The sequence below is a fragment of the Felis catus genome, chromosome B3 (genome assembly GCF_018350175.1).
Source record: "Felis catus isolate Fca126 chromosome B3, F.catus_Fca126_mat1.0, whole genome shotgun sequence".
Lineage (NCBI taxonomy): Eukaryota > Metazoa > Chordata > Mammalia > Carnivora > Felidae > Felis > Felis catus.
The window spans coordinates 68,628,949-68,649,899 of record NC_058373.1 but is presented as its reverse complement, the minus strand read 5'-3'; the positions used below and the strand labels follow the sequence as shown (position 1 = coordinate 68,649,899).

At 41.1% G+C, this 20,951-nt stretch overlaps 1 long non-coding RNA gene across 3 annotated transcripts; it reads left to right on the top strand.

Moving 5' to 3' along the window:
* Positions 1–2,729: 2,729 nt before the first annotated feature.
* Positions 2,730–20,344, top strand: LOC109500731. Of its 3 annotated transcripts, none has more exons than XR_006599362.1 (5): positions 2,953–3,462; positions 5,473–5,756; positions 16,063–16,489; positions 19,313–19,369; positions 20,187–20,344. It is a non-coding gene; the product is annotated as an uncharacterized LOC109500731 (long non-coding RNA). The 3 variants fall into 3 exon arrangements; XR_002158453.3 differs by having other exon boundaries at positions 5,473–5,642; positions 20,187–20,343; XR_002742988.2 differs by lacking the exons at positions 16,063–16,489; positions 19,313–19,369; positions 20,187–20,344 and adding an exon at positions 11,228–13,194 and having other exon boundaries at positions 2,730–3,462.
* The last annotated feature ends 607 nt before the right edge of the window (positions 20,345–20,951 follow it).

Sequence of the window (20,951 nt, the reverse complement as noted above, 5' to 3'; positions counted from 1 at the left end):
TCTGTAAAATGGGGGTTAAAATACCTGCTTCACTAGGTTACTTTAAGAATTAAATGACTTAGTGATATAAAATAGCGATTAAATGACTTAGTGTAAAAGTGCTCAGTGCAAAATCCTGAGATAGCTCTTGAAGATCGTCCCTTCCTCCTCCTCCTTTGTACTGGTTTCCAATGCCTGCCCTTCGGGTCTGTCTATGCTCCTGCCTCTCTTAAAGTTTCATTCTCATTTGACTTTTCCTGAGGCCTTAACTCCCCCCAAAAAGCCACAATGACCCTGATTTCAGGAAACAATTTCCTGCCCCAATAAGAAAACATTTTAGGCATGTCTCATGCATTGCAAGTTAACTGTGAACACCAATACTGCTTTTTGGTGTTTGTTTCCTAGGAAGTTTTATTCTGAGCTGTATTATGTCTGCATCTTTAATGAGAAATGCATTCTGTTGCTATGGCACATTGAAATTCATGCCTTCCTTTGGAAGGTGGAACTGTCAGTGCCCACCTGCCTCAGGTTTTCCCTAGGGCATTATGAGATTGAGATCTAGGGGATTATGAAAGTATAGTTAATCAGATAATTCTCACACTAAACTCAATGCCTTTGATTTCTAATTTCTGCATTTTAATTTTTCCTGCAGTTCAGAGGCACAGATTTATTGAAGCTGCTGCTAGCAACAATTTGCTCTGACCCGCTCCAGTTTTAATAGTCCTGCTGAAATAGGCGGGTTTATAGTGGGAAGGAAATGAATGGAGACTGGTGTCATTTATTTCAGGTGCCAGGGTAAGACCCACATTTCCGCAGGTAACAATTTAGGTAAAAAATGTTTCTTCTGGTTCTCGAGTATGTTTCTACGGCCAACCCTGGGTTCAGTTTGTCTCTACAGGCTGTTCTGAGCAGATCTCATTTCCAGTATCTCTGAGCTGGTAAAATTTCCTTTAAAATGATTTAAGGAATTTAACAAAGCACAGCTTCTTTCTCACTACACTGCCAGGATGCACAATTTCCTGTTGGCATTCAGAACTCCACTGTCCTGGAATGTGAGCTCTACGTTTGAAATCCCTGTGCAATATGTCACTCCGGCTGACAAGTACGGCAGGACGCCCCCAGATTCTAATAAGAGCTGGGGAGACAGGCAGTGCTGCTGAGGAACCTGTTACTTTCACCTGAGATCCAAATAAAAGTCAGACTTTTTTTCTTAATATAATTTATTGTCAAGTTAGCTAACATACAGTGTATACAGTGTGCTCTTGGTTTGGGGGGTAGATTCCCGTGAATCATCGCTTCTATACAACACCGGGTGCTCATCCCAAACTCTACCTGCTACGTTCAATCTAGAATTGAAGAGGAAATAGCATTTGAGACCAGTGAGTCCATGGACCAGTAAAAATTGAGAGAAAATGTTCTGCAGTACCAGGAGATTGCTGGTTTTTTATGTTGCTGTTTGAGCACATTAAAAATCCAACTGCTGGGGTGCCTGGGTGGCTCAGTCAGTTAAGTATCTGCCTCTTGACTTCAGCTCTGGTCATGATCTCATGGTTTGTGAGTTCAAGCCCAGAGATGGGCTCTGCGCTGAAAGGGCAGAGCCTGCTTTGGATTCTCTCTCTCTCCCTTACTCTCTGCCCCTCCCCTGCTGGTGCTCTATCTCTCTCAAAAAAATAATAAATAAATAAATAAATAAATAAATAAACATGTAAAAAAATCCAACTGCTAATGCCCATGACCATTGTTTTATAAAAGATAAGGCCATTTTAACGTAACAGTAGAAAGGACAAGTCTTAGAATTAAAAATAAACAAATTTGACTTTTTTAATAACTCACTACATAATGTGTGTGTCTCTCTCTCTCCTTCCCTCCTTCCTTTGCTCTGAAGGAGATGAAAATATCATCAGAGATCAGTACTGGTTTGAGAATCACCTATAAAGGCAATCTCATTTTAGGATGAGGAAACTGAGGCTCTCTGAGGTAAACTAAATTAATGAAAGCTGGGACTAAAGCCCAGATATCCTGGCTCCTCATCTAGTATTTATTTTCTCTGACTTCTTTGTAATGGAATTCAGGGTAATGGCCCAGAGGTACAGCAAGATCCTGGAGTATCTTCTTAATCATCAAATATAATTATGCTATCTTCTATCAAGTTGTGATATTAAGTGCTATGGTCTAATTCTTTTAAAAAGCAACAATACATGTGAGGAGATTCTCTAGTGACTAGTTAAAGAACTTGTTCCCTAAGGGATTATTCAGTAGTCTTTAAAGCCAATAACAACAAATAAAAAAAAGAAAAAAAGAAACCAGAAAGTTAAAATTGAGGTCACTCATAAAGATTCCTCATTAAACATTTATTATACATTTAAACAGAAGTTTGGGGGCTGGTGGAGCCCATATTTTGTGGTGATTCTAGAATACCCTTCACAAAAGTAAAAGATTGATTCACTAAATTGCATGACTTACACACTGCATTTCTCATTTTCCAGACCCTTCTTCTTCTTAGTTTCTACCTCTACATTCTAGTCTCTGGCCTCAAAGGTTAGGAGACACATCCTGAGCACTACATTTTCATTTTGGTCCTTGTTCTTCCAAGTTGACCCTTGAGGTATTTCGCCCTGTTGATTAGTTACTATTGCTTGGGACTACTGACATCCTTGGGGCCCATTCTTGGGGAGTACCATCCTGGCTCTCCTTCTATGTCTCTGCCTCCCTTGACGACTTCCCTTCCTCATTCTGACATCAGACATCGACATTCCCTAAGATTCCATCCTTAGACTTTCATTCTCCATCAGCTCAATTTTTCTCCTCTCCTATGACTCCCACCTCACCCACCACCACTTCTAAGCCCACATCATTTTATCAACTCTTCCAAGTTCCAAAGTCACTTTCCTAACTACATGCTGAATATTTCCAACTGTGTGTCACCATTTCTTCAAACACAACATGACTAGAACAGAATTCATTACACAAGTTAGGGCCTTCTCTACTAACCTTCCTTCTCCACACCACCTGACTTCTTCTCCTGACTTGTCTCTCTCTCCCTCTCTCTCCCTCTCTCTCCCTCCCCCCTCCCCCATGCCTGTTATAGGTACCATTCAGGAGCAATTCCTGGGAACAGCGACACCGGCAAGGGAACCAGCAGAAATGATGAGTGCCACTCGGTCAAGATATGAGGACACACTGCTTCTCCCTGTTGCACTGCCCCTCCTCTGGCCTCCAAACTGAGCTCGGTATTGGAAGAAACAAGTAACATCTCCAATAAAAAGTCACCTCTAAGTTGTCCAGACTTAAAACATTTAAAAGCAAAGACAGGATTTAGGAGTTAATGAAAGAAAAGGAGCTTTGCCAAGGACTTCCGGAGGAAGCTGTGATTCTTACTCAATGGGCAGCATATCTACCTGGATCAACAAATTTCACTCTCTTCATCAGGGAAACCTGTGCTTTGAGTCCTGCCACCAACACATATTAACTTTGTAAACTCAGGTAATACAATTAACGTTGCCTTGCCTCCAGTTCCTTATATGCAAAATGAAAATAAAATGAATAAGAAAGTTAATAGGGTGGCTGAAGGATTGAAGGAGTCAATATCTGTAAAGCTTTTAGAATCATGATCAGTAATGAACAGATGCTGAGTTCATGTCTGGTTTCCCCAGAAGCAGACCCTGAGACAAGGATTTGGGAGATGATCCCTGGAAATACTTATAATGGGGAAGTGAGGCAGGGAAGGGAAGGGAAAGCCATCAAGAGGTAAGTTATCAAACCAGTTACCACTATGAGAAAGTGGAGCCTGATCTAATAAGCGAACTCTGGGAGCCCGTGAGGAACACCCAGCTCAGAGTCACCCCCAGAATGATAAGGAAGCTGGGGTATTTTCATACCATCTCTAGTCAGTGGTTGAAGGCTGTTCACAGGGGTGTGACTTCTCTGGTCCTTCCACCTGCTCTGGCTGCCAGAGAAAGCCCTCAGGCATTTGGAAACCTGGCTGGCAAGTACCCCACAGTGGTAGGGCCCAAGGAGATACATGAGGACCTTGTCTGTGCTCAATAAATATACTATCATCATCATCACTGAAGTCAGAAGGCCAAACAGATGAAAGCCAGGCTCTTCCGGCTGAAGCTGACTGGAGGGAGAAGGGATTATGGGCCCAGGATTTGGCACTGGGAAGCCAGTTCTCTCATCCTAGTTGACGTACCTGAATCACCCCTACGGAATCTCAGAGATCCACAGAGTAGTTTTTGATCACAGTTCATAGCCTACTACTGGGAATGAATGGAAGAAGGTAAAAATCCACTTCTATCCTCAAGGAACTGCAACTTAGTTTTAGAGACAAACTATAAGCTTAGGACTATAACGGTAATTGACAAAGGAGGTTAGGACTTACTAAGTGTCCAGTAAATTGGAGCGGAAGTTGTTTGGAGAAGTGAGATTGCAATTGGCTGGGACAATCAGAATAGGCTCCATTGATTGGATTACATAGGATTAAACTAAGCCTTATAGGATGATTAGTCTTCAATTAAAAGAACACAGCCATGGTAGAATTTCCAGGAGGTAGCAATAAACTGATTGAGTCCAAGAGTTTCCCTGATCTAGATGCTGGCTGTCAATGGTGAAGGCCTGGGGGCCAGGCCCCCTGCTTAACACAAACCCTCAGTTATCCTGCAATTGCAAAGTGATTTTGCTAGTGGTGATGCCCGTCTCCTAAAACTACCACTCCCAGGCAGATACAGCTTTCAATCTCTCAAATGCTTCACTGACCATGCATTTTAAACACTGTGTCTAATATCATAATAATAGCTACAACAACTTTGTGAGGTAGGTGTTTTTGTCACCATTTTAGAGGTGAGGAGGCTAAACTTGGATTGGCACCCTAGTGTATCTGATTTCAAATCTAGACCAAATCACTATGCTTTGATGCCTACGGTTCAAGCGAAGAAAAAGAGCTCTTAATTGCTTTAAATTTGGGGTCATCAAATCAGATCTTGCACACTGATCCCAAGCACTTGTATTTATAGGCTGTCTAGTCTCCCTTAGTGTCAACACAGCTATGAGAACTCTTTCTAAGGCTACATTTATCCCAGCAGCTGCTGCAAGCTTATGGAAAACAAATTGGGAAGGGACAAAAGGGAATAAATTGAAATCCATTTGAGTGACAGCTTTCTTACCGTGGCCAACAGATGGTGCATTTGTGGCATTCTTGGATCTCTAGGAGTGGAAGAATTCCTTGAGATCGGAGTTCAGCCCCATTTCTGCAAAACTGCAACCCTTATTTAGTACCCAACATTCCATCTGTCCCCATTTGGCAGGTTTTTTTTAAATCAAAGGTATTCATTACTTGAAGCTCCCTTTTGCTATAACAGGTATGTTAGATACATTCATTCATTCCTAATAAGACAGCTTAGAGAGGTAGAGAGGGTAAAATATTATCCTTCATCTACATGTAAGAAAAGGGAGATGATCAATAATGACCCTTTAATTTGGTCTTTCCTTTTGTAGACACCCCACTCCACCCACCCCAGTCAACATCCTCAGAGAAAAGGCTCTTCAAGATTCTGGAACTGATCACAGCAGATGCAGCCTTTGCTCAGGATTTTTTTAAGTGATGGCTCACCAATCCCTGAAACCAGAGGTGTTCTCCACGTTTCAGCAGATAACTCCATGACCAGGTGTTTAAAATCCTGGGGTAATATCGCATCATGATGAAAGGGATCAAATATGAAAAGAAGGCTGTGGAAGACATTTCCCAAATACTTCAGATCTTGTAGGATATTCTGGGCTCGGTGAGGCACTGGGCTCCCTGGGACCACCTGTGTATGTGGACGTGCTATTCCAAATTTAGAAATGCATGAAGCTAGCAGGAGCTTGGGAAGTTAACATTGAAAATTTAAGGCCAGCTCCCTAAGGGACAGCAATTAGTCTCAATTGCCTGATGGTGACAATGCATGTTTCTCTAGAGGAATATACACAGTGATCCTTCCCTAAACTTATGATGATGATTATGATGATGATGATGATGATGATGATAGAAAAAGTAGCAGTAGCCAGCTAACACTTATTGTGTGCTAGGCACTCTTTGGCTGTTTATATATATTAAATCATTTAGACTGAGAGTAGTTCTACGCAGTCAGTATTATTCTTTTTTTTTTTAATTTTTTTTTCAACGTTTTTTATTTATTTTTGGGACAGAGAGAGACAGAGCATGAACAGGGGAGGGGCAGAGAGAGAGAGAGAGAGAGAGACACAGAATCGGAAACAGGCTCCAGGCTCTGAGCCATCAGCCCAGAGCCCGACGCGGGGCCCGAACCCACGGACCGCGAGATCGTGACCTGGCTGAAGTCGGACGCTTAACCGACTGCGCCACCCAGGCGCCCCATATTCTTATTGTCTACATTTTACAAATCAGTTAGCTGAGACATAGAGTTCAAGTTACTTGCCCAAGGTCACAAAGCTAATAAATGGTAGCATTTAAACTCAGGTAACTTAGTTACCCGTTACAGTGTAACAAATTATCCCAAAACTTGGTGACTTAAAATGATACGTATTATCTCATAGTTCTGTGATGCGGGAATCCTAATTTGGTTTAGCAAGATCTTCTGACTCAAGGTCTCTCATAGGCTGCATTCAGGATGTAAGCAAGGCAGCTAGTACCGAGGCTTTACAAGAGAAGGCTCCACTCCCAACATCTCTTATATATTCATTGGCAGGTTTCAGTTCTTGGTGGGTTGTCAGACTGATGCTTTAGCTCCTTTGTGAGGAGTTCCTTGCCCTGAGTTCCTTGCACATGGGCTTCTCCATAGGGAAGCTTATAACATGATAGCTTGCCTCATTAGAACAAGTAAACAAAAAGATTCAGAGAGAGATTGAAAAGTGCTACCAACATGGAAGTCACAGTTTCTTATCACCTACTCACAGAAGTGACATCCCATCACTGCCACATTCTGTTAATTAAAAGTGAGTCACCAAGTCCAACTCATACTCAGGAGTAGATAATACAAAAGTCGTGAATGCAGAGGGCAGGATCACTGGGGGCCATCTTAAAGGATGCCTCCCACACAGTCGGATATGACCTTAACCAAGAGAGGAGAGAGCTCACACATTTCCTCTATGGTTAAATTGAGAAGACCTCAATCTATCTCAACAAAGAGTATAAGAGTGTAGGGCTGGGGAAGTTCTAGCCCAGAGGCCAGCTCTAGCCAGGATCTAGAGTTAATTGGTTTCAAATCACTTGAGCCTCTAGAGTTATATTTCCTTCCCTGGAAATCTCTCATAGCTATGGCATTAACTCTAAGTGTGAGGAAAATGAGAGTTGTGAATCATAATTATTTTTTTTAATTCCTACTTTAAAGTTCGCAATGAGAACAGCTTACCTCAGGAAGTCACTCTTCCCTCCTCCGCCTCTTGTCCTTTGTCTTTCCCTCTATGATTTTGTATGTCTCCCTGTGGCATGTTTTGTATGTCTCCACTTTCATACTGGTCTCTCCTCCAGTCCTGTCCCACTGGACCAGCTTTCTCTTCCTATCTTCTTATTGCTCTGTACTTCTCTCTTTCCTTGATCCTTCTCAGTCTCTAGGTTGTGTTTATATTTTAATTTATAAAAAGATTTTAGGTTGGGGGGGGGCGGCCCTGGGTGGCTCAGTCAGTTAAGCGTCCAACTTCAGCTCAAGTCATGATCTCCAAGTCCATGGTTTCGAGCTCCACGTTGGGCTCAGTCCTGACAGCTCAGAGCCTGGAGCCTGCTTCGGATTCTCTGTCTCCCACTTTCTCTGTTCCTCCCCTGCTTGCGCTCTGTCTCTCTCTAAAATAAACATTAAAAAAAAATTTAATAAGAGAATTATAAAAAAAGTTTTTAGGAAGGAAAAGTCCATCAAACAAATTCACAATAAGGTGGTATGATGGTCAGTTTTTTGTGTCAACTTGCCTAGGTGATAGTACCCAGTTGTTTAATCAAACACTAATCCAGGGTGTTGTTGTGAAGGCATTTTGCAGATGTGACTGAGATCTACAATCAGTTGACTGTATGTAAAGGAGATTATCCTGGATAATCTGAGAAGGTCTGATGCAGTCTGTTGAAACAGACTTCCTAGCAGAAGAAGAAATTTTGCCTGTGGTCTGTAACACTAGCTCTTGTCTGAGAGTTTCCAGCTTTCTTGTCCTGACAGTGTGCCCTACAGATTTAGGACTTGCCTAGCTCCCACAAGTACATAAATCAATCTTTCAATGCATTTATATAAATATGTGTATATTTATTTATTTGAGTGCATGCACACATGCACAAGCAAGGGAAGGACAGAGGGAGAGAGAGAGAAGGAGAGAGAGAATCTTAAGCAGTCTTCATGCTCAGCAAGGAGCCCAACTGGGGGCTCAACCCTGGGATCATGACCTGAGCCAAAATTAAGAGTTGGACACTCAACTAACTGAGCGACCCAGGCACCCGTATGATATTTACTAATATAAATATATATGCGTATATATATGTATGTGCATATATCCATGTATGTGTGTATAAATTTAAATCTAAATCTAGATATGTAAAGAAATACAGGACATACTGATTCTTTTTGTCTGGCAGGATCCTGAATGACATAGGTGGGAATGTCCAAGAGTTCTGATAACGATCTTTATAGCAGTTGGGAGACGGAAGTATAAAAGAATTGAATAGCTCAGAGAAGTGAATTTTCATGTTAAAAGAAGAATCGAGTAACTTTAAGAAATGAATTTTCAGAGGTACTTTTTTTTCTAGATGAAAATTATGGATGTCCCTCAAGTAATACCATGCTGGCCACCACTATGGCCTGAAATAGTCCTCAATAATATCCTCTTCAGACTTTTCCAGCCATTCTTCCTGTCCCATCAAAACTTAACTTGTCATGTTTTCCATTCTCTTAGGGAACTATTTGCTAGAAGTGTTCTATTATTCTGTTTGATTCACATTTATGTTCCTAGCTCTGAGTCTTGCACATTTATGCCACTTAATATAGGTTTATTTAAAGGATGATTGATGAGGGGTGCCTGGGTGGCTCAGTCGGTTAAGCATCCGACTTCAGCTCGGGTCATGATCTCACGGTCCGTGAGTTCAAGCCCCACGTTGGGCTCTGTGCTGACAGCTCAGAGCCTGGAGCCTGTTTCAGACTCTGTGTCTCCCTCTCTCTCTGACCCTCCCCCATTCATGCTCTGTCTCTCTCTGTCTCAAAAATAAATAAACATTAAAAAAAAATTTAAGGATGATTGATTGATGAATTTACACGTAAACAGGAGCATTCGATGTCTTTTTTTTTGCTTTATTTATATTTTAAAATTTTATTTTAATTCCAGCATGGTTGATGTACTGTGTTATATGAGTTTCAGGTGTATATTGAATCTCTTGGCCTAGGAAGGGTTAATGAAAGGGAACTACTTTGAGGCAGGAGCACCTATACTTGATTCTTAAATCCTTTAACTTGGGTATCTGCCTAATTGGCTACACACAGTTATACTACATTTCTGTGTCTGTACCCAAACGTGGTCTCAGACAGACGCTAAGCCATGCAAGCCCCCTGTGCCCATACTCTACATAAAGATCACTGATCTCAAAGTGTGGTCTGAGGACCCCTAGAGGGTCCCAAAATGCTTCCACGGGGTCTGCTAGGTCCTCCTTTTCCAGCTACATAGCTGTATAAGACTATTTTCTTCATATACTTCAATCAAGACAACATATCACAACAGATTACAAACGAAGAAGCAGACACAAGAACCATGTTCTCTTCTACTAAGTCATCCATCCATTAGAGAGATTTGAAAAAACGTAAAACAATGCCATTTTTCTCACTAATTTGGGGGGAAATGTAGTTATTTTTCATAAAATATGCTACACGCGATGAGGATATTATTGTTACTTCAAAATAACTATAGGTTTAATAAATAACTTTAAAATTCTATGTTTTAATTTCTAATATGATCATCAGACATCATCTACATAAACAAAAGCTCTTTGTGTCTTCAATTTTTAAGAGTGTGAGGAAGAACCTGGGGCACCTGGGTGGCTCAGTCAGTTAAGGGTCTGTCTTTAGCCGATGTCATGATCTCACAGTTTGTGAGTTTGAGCCCTGCATCAGTCTCTGTGCTGACAGCTTAGAGCCTGGAGAGGTTTCAGATTCTGTGTCTCCTTCTCTCTCTGCTCCCCCCCACCCTGCTCTCACTTTCTCTCTGTCTCTCTCAAAAATAAATAAAGTATCCAAAAAAGTTAAAAAAAAAAAAAGAGTATAAGGAATCCTAAAACCTTAAAAATGCTTAAGAAACTGTTGCTAAGGATCACTGATTATGTTTCTTCTGGACCATGAAGCACAATGTGCCTCTAGGGGTGACTGGTTGCCCTAGGAATTGGGAACAATTTAGAGTGACATGCAACCTCAAGTCTGTCCCATTTGCTAGTTGCCAAACCCACATCAGAGGTCATTTTCATATTCCTTATGATCTTCTACAGAGCCCAGCAGGACCATGAGCACACAAAACACACTCTGTAAAGTTTACTGACTGATTTTTATTAATCTTCAGTTCTGCAAGAAGTATTAATTTAGAATAAGGAGATATTTGCCACATCGCTCAAGAAGCATACTGTCAATCTCAAGGGCTAGAACCCAAACAGGTTGGGAGACCTGGAGCCTGGAGCCTTTCCTTATTAGCCCATGGAGTCACTGAGTCCAGGAGATTCTGATGTTTTCCTTTGGTTAGAGAAACAGGCAGGATAGGACTGCAGCTTTATAGCCTGGGATCTTAGAGGAACTATGGATAAGTGACTGGCAGTATAGAACTCAAGGTACTACTTGTACACATGTTCTATTTGAGTACAGCCTTTAAGTCCAGACTAGAGTATGGTTCCAAGCACTGAGTCAGAGCTCATCTTACTGGCTGTGAGATTTGGACCAAATTTCCTATTTGCTCTGTCAGCCTCAGTCTCCCTATCTGTATAATGGGAATAATAGTAATAGGACTTGAAATGGTTGTGGTCAAAATTAAATGATGTGATGTATAGCAAGTCCTTATCATGGGTGCCCGGCACAACAAAAGACCTACAAAATATGGCTAACTACTATTATATAGCTAATATTTCTTTGTATTAGGCAGAAAAGCGGGGCTGGGAAAGGGACTTTCTGTTCTTATTTGGTAGTTAATATTTAATATGCTAAGCACTAGAGAGACCTATTGTTTCCCGAAGTCCTTGCTGAGAATGGGAAAGGAAAAAACAGATCTTGTTTTGTTTCTTTTTCATTCTCAGAAAAAGCCCGAAGTTGGAGGAAAAGGAGGAAGGGGAGGTCGACCACTCATTTACTAAAGAAAACGTGCTTCCACTTTGACCTGCTGTGTATGAATTTGCAAAATCCCCCTTCATTCCAGCAAGATCCAATTTGTGCTTGAATAGGCGCTTCTCTGGCTGGAGCAGAAAGGGCATGGGTTTGACCGGGCACTGTGTCTGTTTGCTACGGGTCCTTGGGCTGCTGACTAAGTCTTGGGACGGAGTTTGTTTTCAGGTCTGGAGCCAGGAAAACATTCCCCTTGATGCGCACATATTTGCAGTGTGACACATGGCTTGGAAGCCTATCACATAGACTGGAGCGGCCGCCTGATTTGTTTCCCAGGAAAGATTGTCTTCATGAGATATTATTAGGGATGAATGCTGTGTGCGATGCGCACCGGCCGAGGACAGTAGCCACCTAACTTCAAAGGCTCCCCCCTCTCAGGCCCCTGCAAGCTGGGCTGTGCCAGCCATAGGCCCAAAAAAGATCTTTCAGCAGGGAGGGGACTGTGACTTGCCCAGTAGCTGCATTTGAGAATCAAAGGGCAGATTTCAGGGAGTGATAGGATGTTTGTCTGGAGCAGGGCTTGGGGACTGCTTTCATGTGCCGCTGAAGGAACAGAGAGCAGCATGAATTCTGATTGAATGGTTGGCTCTGGTATATGCTTGAATTAAAACCAAAGTAAACAAGAAAACACCTGCCACTTAACCAGTGATGCACTTGGCACCACAAGAGGCAGACTAATGCAGGGGGTTGGGACAAGAGTGTGCTGAAAATGTCTTGGACCAATCCACTTGTTCTAGAAGATGGTGCCAAAATGCTAGAAAAGTTCTTCTGCAAAGAAGCTAAAAAGAATGCAGAGTATTTCACCAGAAGAGCAAAATGCCCAGGAAAGGGTATAACAAAACGTTTTGTTTCATAGGCTGTTTCCATTACTAGCTGACAAAGAAGGAGGAAATGGCTTTCTACTTGTCTGGTAGGAATTTGGGTAAGACTATCAGAACTCTTGCTGTAACAACAGTGGGGAGGGAAACAGGGAAGCTAATGGAACACGTGCTTCAGTGAATTTTTTTTTCCCCAGTAAGCTCTACACTCAATGTGGGGCTTGAACTCACAACCCTGAAATCAAGCCTGCCTCTACGGACAGGCTCCCCACCTGGGGGCCTGTATGTTAGGAACGGTGCAGGGCCACCTACAATTCCACGCAACGAGTTTCAAACACTGTCATGAGTTATTTTCTACATAATCTTTTTACCTAAAGAACCACTTCTGTTATGTTATTACCTCCGACAGCAATGAGGCAATAGAGGGGATTAAAAATAATCACAATGAGAAATAAAATGTCACGCATGTAGTGAACAGTAAATAAGTTCTTAATGAATGAAACTGGATTTTTAGAAACAATGAAGTACGAACAGGAAAAAGTGGGAGATTGTGGGCATGCTTATTTTAATTTTCTAAGTATATGTTCTTGTTCTAAGTATATGTTTTCAGCAATTTGGAGCTCACTCCAGATTCTAAATCGCCCTTCCTGAGATTCACACCTCTACAAAATTAGGTTAGGTCGCCCTCTGGTGGCGTGGAGCTAATCTTTCTTCTCACAAAGTGTATCTTCTGTTACCTTTACGATAGAAGTTCAGTATTCTGTTCTACAGCGCTTTCACATAGAACAAACACAAACTCACAACTTTGCAGAATGAAGAAATCATAAGCATCTAATTATGGTTCCTGTTTAATTTCTTGCAAAGAGTTCAAAAAGCAATTTGAAGTTCTTGAAGAACTTAAGGAATATTTACTGCACTACTATATCAAAAGAGGTGTCCGTATTACTGAGATTAATTGAACGACTATGTTCAAGAGAAAAGAAAAAAATTTAGTAATAGAGTTTCAGTAATTGTCCAAGCAACAAGATTAATCAATAAACATTATTCTAATCTTGATACTGTCATTATCTGGCTGTGTGTTTTTGGATTTCACTAGATACCCCAATAGTCTTAAAACAAATTTCCTGTTATTTTTCTTAAACCACCTCCAACATAACTTGCAACCCAAATATTAATGAAATTAATATTAACTCAACATTAATTCTCTCCAGGAGACTGTAATCAGCATAGACTCAATAATATGTACATACACAATATAAAGATAATTATAAAAATAGCAAATGCATAGGGAAATTTTCCTCTGATTATTTGGAAGACACTGGGAAATATGGCAGACGTAAGCATTGAGGTTAACATGTTATGGGCACTGCTATGAGGAAAGAGCCTCACAGCTAATTTCAAGCTCAGATTTTGGAGAAAGAGTCTGTGATGAAATGAATCCAGTTTTGGTCAGGGACTCACACAGGTCTATATAACTGGAGCTGTGAATAGGGTGCATAGGATGGGGGTGGGGGCAGATAACTCAAAAGATGTCCAGGACAAGCACAAACTCATATCACTCTTAAAAAATTGAATTACCTCTTGCTTTGACTCTTTTTTTTTTAATTTTTTTTTTTAATTTTTTTTTCAACGTTTTTATTTATTTTTGGGACAGAGAGAGACAGAGCATGAACGGGGGAGGGGCAGAGAGAGAGGGAGACACAGAATCTGAAACAGGCTCCAGGCTCCGAGCCATCAGCCCAGAGCCTGACGCGGGGCTCGAACTCACGGGCCGCGAGATCGTGACCTGGCTGAAGTCGGACGCTTAACCGACTGCGCCACCCAGGCGCCCCTTTTTTTTAATTTTTTAACATTTATTCTTGAGAGACAGAGAGAGACAGAGTGCACGTGGGGGAGGGGCAGAGAGAGACGGAGATATAATATAAAGCAGGCTCCAGGCTCTGAGCTGTCAGCACAGAGCCCGAAGTGGGGCCTGAACCCACCAACAGTGAGATCATGACCTGAGCTGAAGTCGGACACTTAACTGACTGAGCCACTCAGGCACCCCTTGCTTTGACCCTTAGTAAGAATGTGTTTATGCTACTGTTGTTGATAATTAATGAAGTACATATTTTTCATTTATCTCATTGAATTTAGGTAATATAACTAAAGCTATATTATTCAGTTAACATGTTCTAACCCTTGCCACAAAAAGGTTTTATGGCCCTATAAAGATTTCTTACAAGGAATGTGGCATAGTATAAAAAAATTAATCTAAGATAAAAAATGCATCTGAGCCTTAAATGTCTGCTATAAAACTCTATATTTGGAGGGGGGAATTAAAAAAAAACTGTTTTTAATTTTTAACCGTTATTCATTTAAAAAAATTTTTTTGAAGTTTTTACTTATTTTCGAGAGACAGAGAGAGACAGAGCGCAAGTGGGGGAGGGGCAGAGAGAGAGGGAGACACAGAATCTGAAGCAGGCTCCAGGCTCTGAGCTGACAACACAGAGCCCGACGCGGGGCTCGAACTCATGAACCACGAGATCATGACCTGAGCTGAAGTCAGACACTTAACCGACTGAGCCACCCAGGCGTCCCGGAAAGTCAAATTTTAATGAGATTTGAAACAGGAACAAAGATTCATTGATGGAGTACTCTTACTATGTTTTGCCTAATATTTTTGTATTTCCGGTACCTTTAAATTCATACATTAGCTATTTCCTCTGGCACTGCAAACCAGTAGGACTGTTAGTTAATGTCCATTTTATTAATTAGAGGAAAAAAGCCAAAGGATTTCTTAAGATCACAGAAAACCCCCTTAAAGAACCCACATGGTTTTTGTTTGTTCCACCCATCCATCCACCCATCCATTTATTCATCAGATATCTATGGAGCAAATCTGTATATTAAGTATTTAACCTCATAAGAGTAGCAATGGTGATTAGGACGTAATATCCCTGTATGCAAGCAGTTTGCAGTATAGTAGGACCAATCAGAAAACTACATGTATAAATATAGAAAACAGGCTGAAATGGCTACTCTGGAAGTTCATAGGATTGGAATTTCAGATAGTAGAGAGAGCTTAGAAATTATGTAGTCCAACTTCTCTCCTAGTATATAAATGCTCAACAGAATATTTGGTATCCAGGATCTTTTCTTAATACTTAGCATATATATTAAACTATATATAGCATTATATATATATAAATATATATTATATATATTTATATATATATAATATACACACACACAGAGTATATAATACTATATAAAGGGTGTTAAGAACATAGAGATGTGTATACACATTTTATATATATATATATATATAAATCTTCCCCTAGGTTGTATGTTCTCCCAGAGAGGCACTGAAAATCTTTCTGCATTCTGGTTTGCTTTCTTTGGATTATATTTTTATTATCTGTATATATGATGCCCATATTGGATCTGGAGTATAATGGGGCTACTTTATCTCATGATATTTGTTATACTTCTACTAATGAATTATACAAAAGTATGTGCTTTTGTAGCATCTATATTATACTTAAAGTCAACTAAAGCCCTAGTTCTTGCTATTCCAGCCATCATCCTGGCCAGGGGAAGCATGGTCTGTGATGGTGGGGAGACAGGGACAAGGGAGCGCTAGTTAAGGAAATGCCTCTTGCACTTAATGGGTCTCCAGACAGAATCTGGGCATGTGGGCAGAGGAGTAAACAAGGCTGGTTCCTGTTCTGGGTTTGGGAACCCAGGCTAAGGAGAAAATCAAAATAGAAGTCCTAGATGTGGGCAGGCCAGAAAGCAAGAGAAATTTAGAAACTTAATATCTAAGGAGTAAATTGAGACAAAAATCAAGATCCATATTGAAATGGCTTCCATAAGGAACAGACGAGGATAAAAAAAGTTTCAGAGGTGGAATCCAGAGAGGTAACTTGAACCAATTTTTTGTCTTCCAGGGGTGAGCCCCAAGAAGAAGAGGAAAGTATTAGGAGGACAAAGCCTGTTCCAGCATCTTTACTTAATCAACATTTACTATGTGCCATGCTCTGGGCCAAGCACTAGCTATCAAAGATGAAGAAGACCTATGTCCAGATATCAGAGTTCTCGCAGCTCCTTTGGGAGATGGACATAGGCCATCTACCTCTTACATAATGTGGTTAGTACAATGATGGAGCACACACAGGGGCCACAGAAGAGGACCAAAACCCCTAGGGAAGGCAGTGGTCTCATAGGATACAAAAGAGTTGAGCAGATGGAAGGAATGGGGAAGGACTTTCTAAGACAGAAGAGAAAAGTCAAGTGAAGCCCCAGAGGATAAGAAGCAGCTCGTGTAAAAAGGAGCTACTTGTAGTTGTGTTGCTGGCCTGTCAACTATAAATCACTGTAAGCCAGATTTTTCCTCTCCTGTACTTGAGAAATTTTGTTTAGAACCTAAGTAAAGGTCTTTACATTGATCAGTTTTAATATTTATATTCTTTGCTTTCCCCTTTTATAGTAGTCTTAGAATATTCTTAAAGTATCAAAGATCTATATTCAGTGTTTCCCCAGGGTACAGATACTGCAAAATGTGATGAACACTTTTTCTACCTTCCTCCTAGTCCTTGATTGAAAAAAATTAAAATAAATGGTTGACATGTAGCACCAAATCCAGAGCCCTTCAGTATTCTCTAGAGGTGTCCTGCCAAATTGACACTGATCCAGCAATCAATAGCCCACACATATGGTTGTTTAATTAGCTAACACTCTGCAGTAATGAGAGCTAGCATGGCTATTTATGGCTAGGAATGGCAGGTTAGGATAACTTGGAACGGATCCACATATAAAAGCACACCTGCCAAAGGGGAAGCCTGGCATCAGAAGGCAGATCTGCATGTCAATGCTAGAAAGAACCCAGTCAAGTATCAGCCAGTATCTGGAAATTATGTTAACAGACAATAATCAAGTAATCAACTGGGAAAGGCAAAAAATGAGAACTACCTAATGTAATGGCCTTGATCTAAAAGGTGAATGGGCAGAGCGGTAGGGCAGATATTTGCAAATCCAGGGGAACATTTAGCATCAGGAAAACAATCTATGATCTCGTGAAAAGTGTTGGTCAAGTTCATGGGCAGGACTCCAATTCCCAGGGGAAGATATAGTAGAATCTATGCGTGGTGTTAGAGTTAATAAAAGATCAAGAATGCAACAAAGATAAGTAGTACAGTATAGAAAGCCAGTAAGAACTGGGTCTAGTTACCAGAACTTGGACACCTAGTGGGGACTTGGTTTCAGAAGCAAGAAAGCAGACTAAAAAGGCAGCAGATACAGAGCTGGACAGGCCACAAGTGTGAACCAGACTAGATCCCCTGATAGCCTCCGAGTAAGGCTGAACCTATTGTTGGGGGATCAGTAGCTCAACATTTAGGGGGAGGAGAGCTCCAGAGGCCAGGAATCTGTATGTCAACAGTAATAAGCTGCTTATATTTCTACACCTTGTTCACACTGTAAGTCTTGGTCACATGCCTTGCTCAGTTGGGGATGCCTCTATTATTTCCGTGAGTCTTTAGTCCTATGACCTTATCACAGAAGGGGATGAGATTATGCTGATAGAGCTTGCCCTCACTGTGAGAAGCTGGCTTCTGGTGATTGCTTCCTTCCTTTTTTTTTTCTAAGTGTTCATAGACTTGTGTTTCATAATCCATCCTAATTTTGCTGGGGATAACATAAAACTCAAAGAAAGCCAAAAGAAGTCTCATAAAGGGAGACAATGGTTCTATGTCTGGGGAAAAAATATGGACAGTTTCAGGTGATATTTGCATTCACTCTGGGGAAACAGTGAAGGGTCCATATCAACTGGGGAGATGGGAGTGGAGAGAACGATCCAGTATGAAGGAACATCTTAAGACAGTCAGAGATGGTATTAGACTATGTAGTCCAGTCTGGCTGTGGTATAAAAAGTCAGATTGGAGAGAGGAGCAGTCAGATCCTTGAGGCCAGAGAATATGAACTTTCCTGGGGATGTAACAGGCAGTGACTAAAGTATTTTCCTGGCCAGGTTGGAGCTTTAAAAAGAGTTACATTAATAGTGAGAAAGCATCAAACTCCAAGTGAGGAGTACTGTATAAAATAACTGGCCTGTATACTTTAAATTATTACTGCCATGAATGACAAAGACAAATTATTCCAAAGTAAACTAAATAAACATGACAACTGAATGCAACAGGTGATTTGGGGATTTTTTTTTTTAGCGCTAAGGGAATTGTTGGGATAATTGGCAAAAATCTGAGTAAGGTCCATACATTAGAAAATAGTATTGTGTCAATGTAATTCCAGATTTCAATAATTATATCATGGTTATGCTTGAGAATGTTCTTCTTTTGGGAAAAGGTACACTGAGGCATTTAGAAATAAAAGGACATATATCTGAACTGTCAAACGGTTCAGAAATGAGGATATATAGACATGTACATGTACGTGTAATGTGTATACTGCTACACACATGTATAGTGTGTGTGTGTGTGTGTGTGTGTGTGTGTGTGTGTGTGTGTTCCCACCTACCTATTTAGAGAGAGAGAATGAAACAGAAATGTGATTAAATTTTAATATTTGGGGAACCCAGGTGAAAGGTATTCTGGAATTCTTTGTATTTTTCTTACAACTTTTCTACAGATCAAAATTTATGTCAAGATAAAAGTTAAAAGACGGGCGCCTGGGTGGCGCAGTCGGTTAAGCGTCCGACTTCAGCCAGGTCACGATCTCGCGGTCCGTGAATTCGAGCCCCGCGTCGGGCTCTGGGCTGATGGCTCAGAGCCTGGAGCCTGTTTCCGATTCTGTGTCTCCCTCTCTCTCTGCCCCTCCCCCATTCATGGTCTGTCTCTCTCTGTCCCAAAAATAAATAAACGTTGGAAAAAAAAAAGTTAAAAGAAAAAATAAAACTCATAATGTAGTGATGGAGTGTAGTAACTGCTTATGAGGCTCCCAAGGTGAGAGGTGATAAGCACCAGGTGGTGGCAGGAATAGACGGAAGATGGAAGCAAGAGGCATTCAACAGGTAAAGGTTCCTGTATTTGGCAACTCAGTAGGTATGATACAGGAGCTCAGACTACTTGGAGTTTTCAAGTCAAAGTGCCAGAGTGAATGACATCACCTTCATAGTTGGAAACGTTTGCTTAATAATCATGGTGGAGAATTACTGATAAGATTTCAAAATAAAAACTATAATTTCAGGAAAGAAGCATGAATGGAAAAACATGGACTAAGATAGACTGGTTGAACATGTAATAGGTAAGCTGAACATTTTTTGTTGTTGTTGAAGTATCTAATTAAATTTAATTGTGGCCCAGCTGGTAAATTTTTATTTGTGCAACCAGCCAGAAAAGAATCACATTAGTGCTTGATGAAGATGAAAAAGTGCTGAATGCTGAAAGGTAAAAAGCAAGCCCCGTAGTGGTGAGATTCACTTTCACAAGACTGCAGGCTCTGGGCTGGGCTGCCCTACCTGCTGGGATGCACAGCCCTCTCATTGAGCTTGGAATCCTGCTCAGCTCTGTGTCATTATCAGGTCACGCGTGTGCCTGGAGCTTCCGGAGCTGCCCTCTTGTCTGTGCTTTCACATCCTGAAATGTTAAGCATCCATCCTTTTTGCTCTTCCCAACAAGTTTCTTCTCTTATCAACCATTGTGGTAGAATATATTATTTGTTTACAATTCCTCCTTCCCACCCTTGTTCACCAAGTGGACTTCCCCACTCATTGACTCTGGGCTGGGCCATGGGGAGGAAATGACATGTGCAAGTTCTAAGCAGAGGCATCACCTGTGTCTGCTTTTGCTTCTTGTCCTTCCATCCTCTGCCAGAACCACATGCCTTAGATAATGACTGCTCTCTCAGCCTGTTCCATGTGGACCCAAACCCCACGCCCCAGTCTACACAAGCCCTATCAAGCCCAGCCAAACCAAAGCAGAGCCACAGTTGGCCCAACAAACATATGATAGAGAAATAGAGGTTTATTGTTGTAAACAAGTTTGGGGGCCATTTGTTACACATCATAACCACAACAAAAAGTGGTGAATAATTATTTGTCTCTTGTCTGTTTGGTTTGTAGCTTTTCACTCTGCTGTTGAGTCTGATGCTTCTGGAGCCTTCTTCAAAACTGAACTCTGACTTTTCTGGTCTCTGGCCTCCCCATATATCATGGTTATGTTTGAGAATGTTCTTCTTTTGGGAAAATGTACAGTGAGGCATTTAGAAATAAAAGAACTGTCTGAACTGTCAATACTCCTTTCCTCCATAGATCATATGGTTTCTGGTCACCCTACCTATAACTCTGACCCATAGTGGCTATCCCCTTGTACTTGCATCCCCACTGGTGTCTTCAGGCCCACAGATTAGGAAATAGGCACAAGGTGGGCAGTGTTCAGAACACAAAGGTTCTTATCTATGTGAAATTCAGTTATTTAGAAAGCTGTCCTCTTTACAACACAATTAAAAAGGAGTGAAATATGATTGGAAATGGTGAAGATCATAAATTTTCCCACAGTTTACGCCTAAGAGTAGAAATGTATTATGCAGAGGAGAGTTCCTCACTCAAAAACTGCATGCTTTGATATTACATACACTTGCAACAAATATGGTTATGTGGTTTTCAACCATACACCTGATTGGAGGAGAAAAGGAGTAGTGAGAAGGAACAGCTGACCTATTGATGGGAAGAGAGGAGACAAAAGTCTGTACCTGAGTGGTTCAGTTGGTTAAGCGTCTGACTCTTGATTTCAGCTCAGGCCACAATCTCACGATTCACAGGATCGAGCCCCATGTCAGGCTCCGCACTTACAATACAGAGCTTGCTTGGGATTCTCTCTTTCTCTGC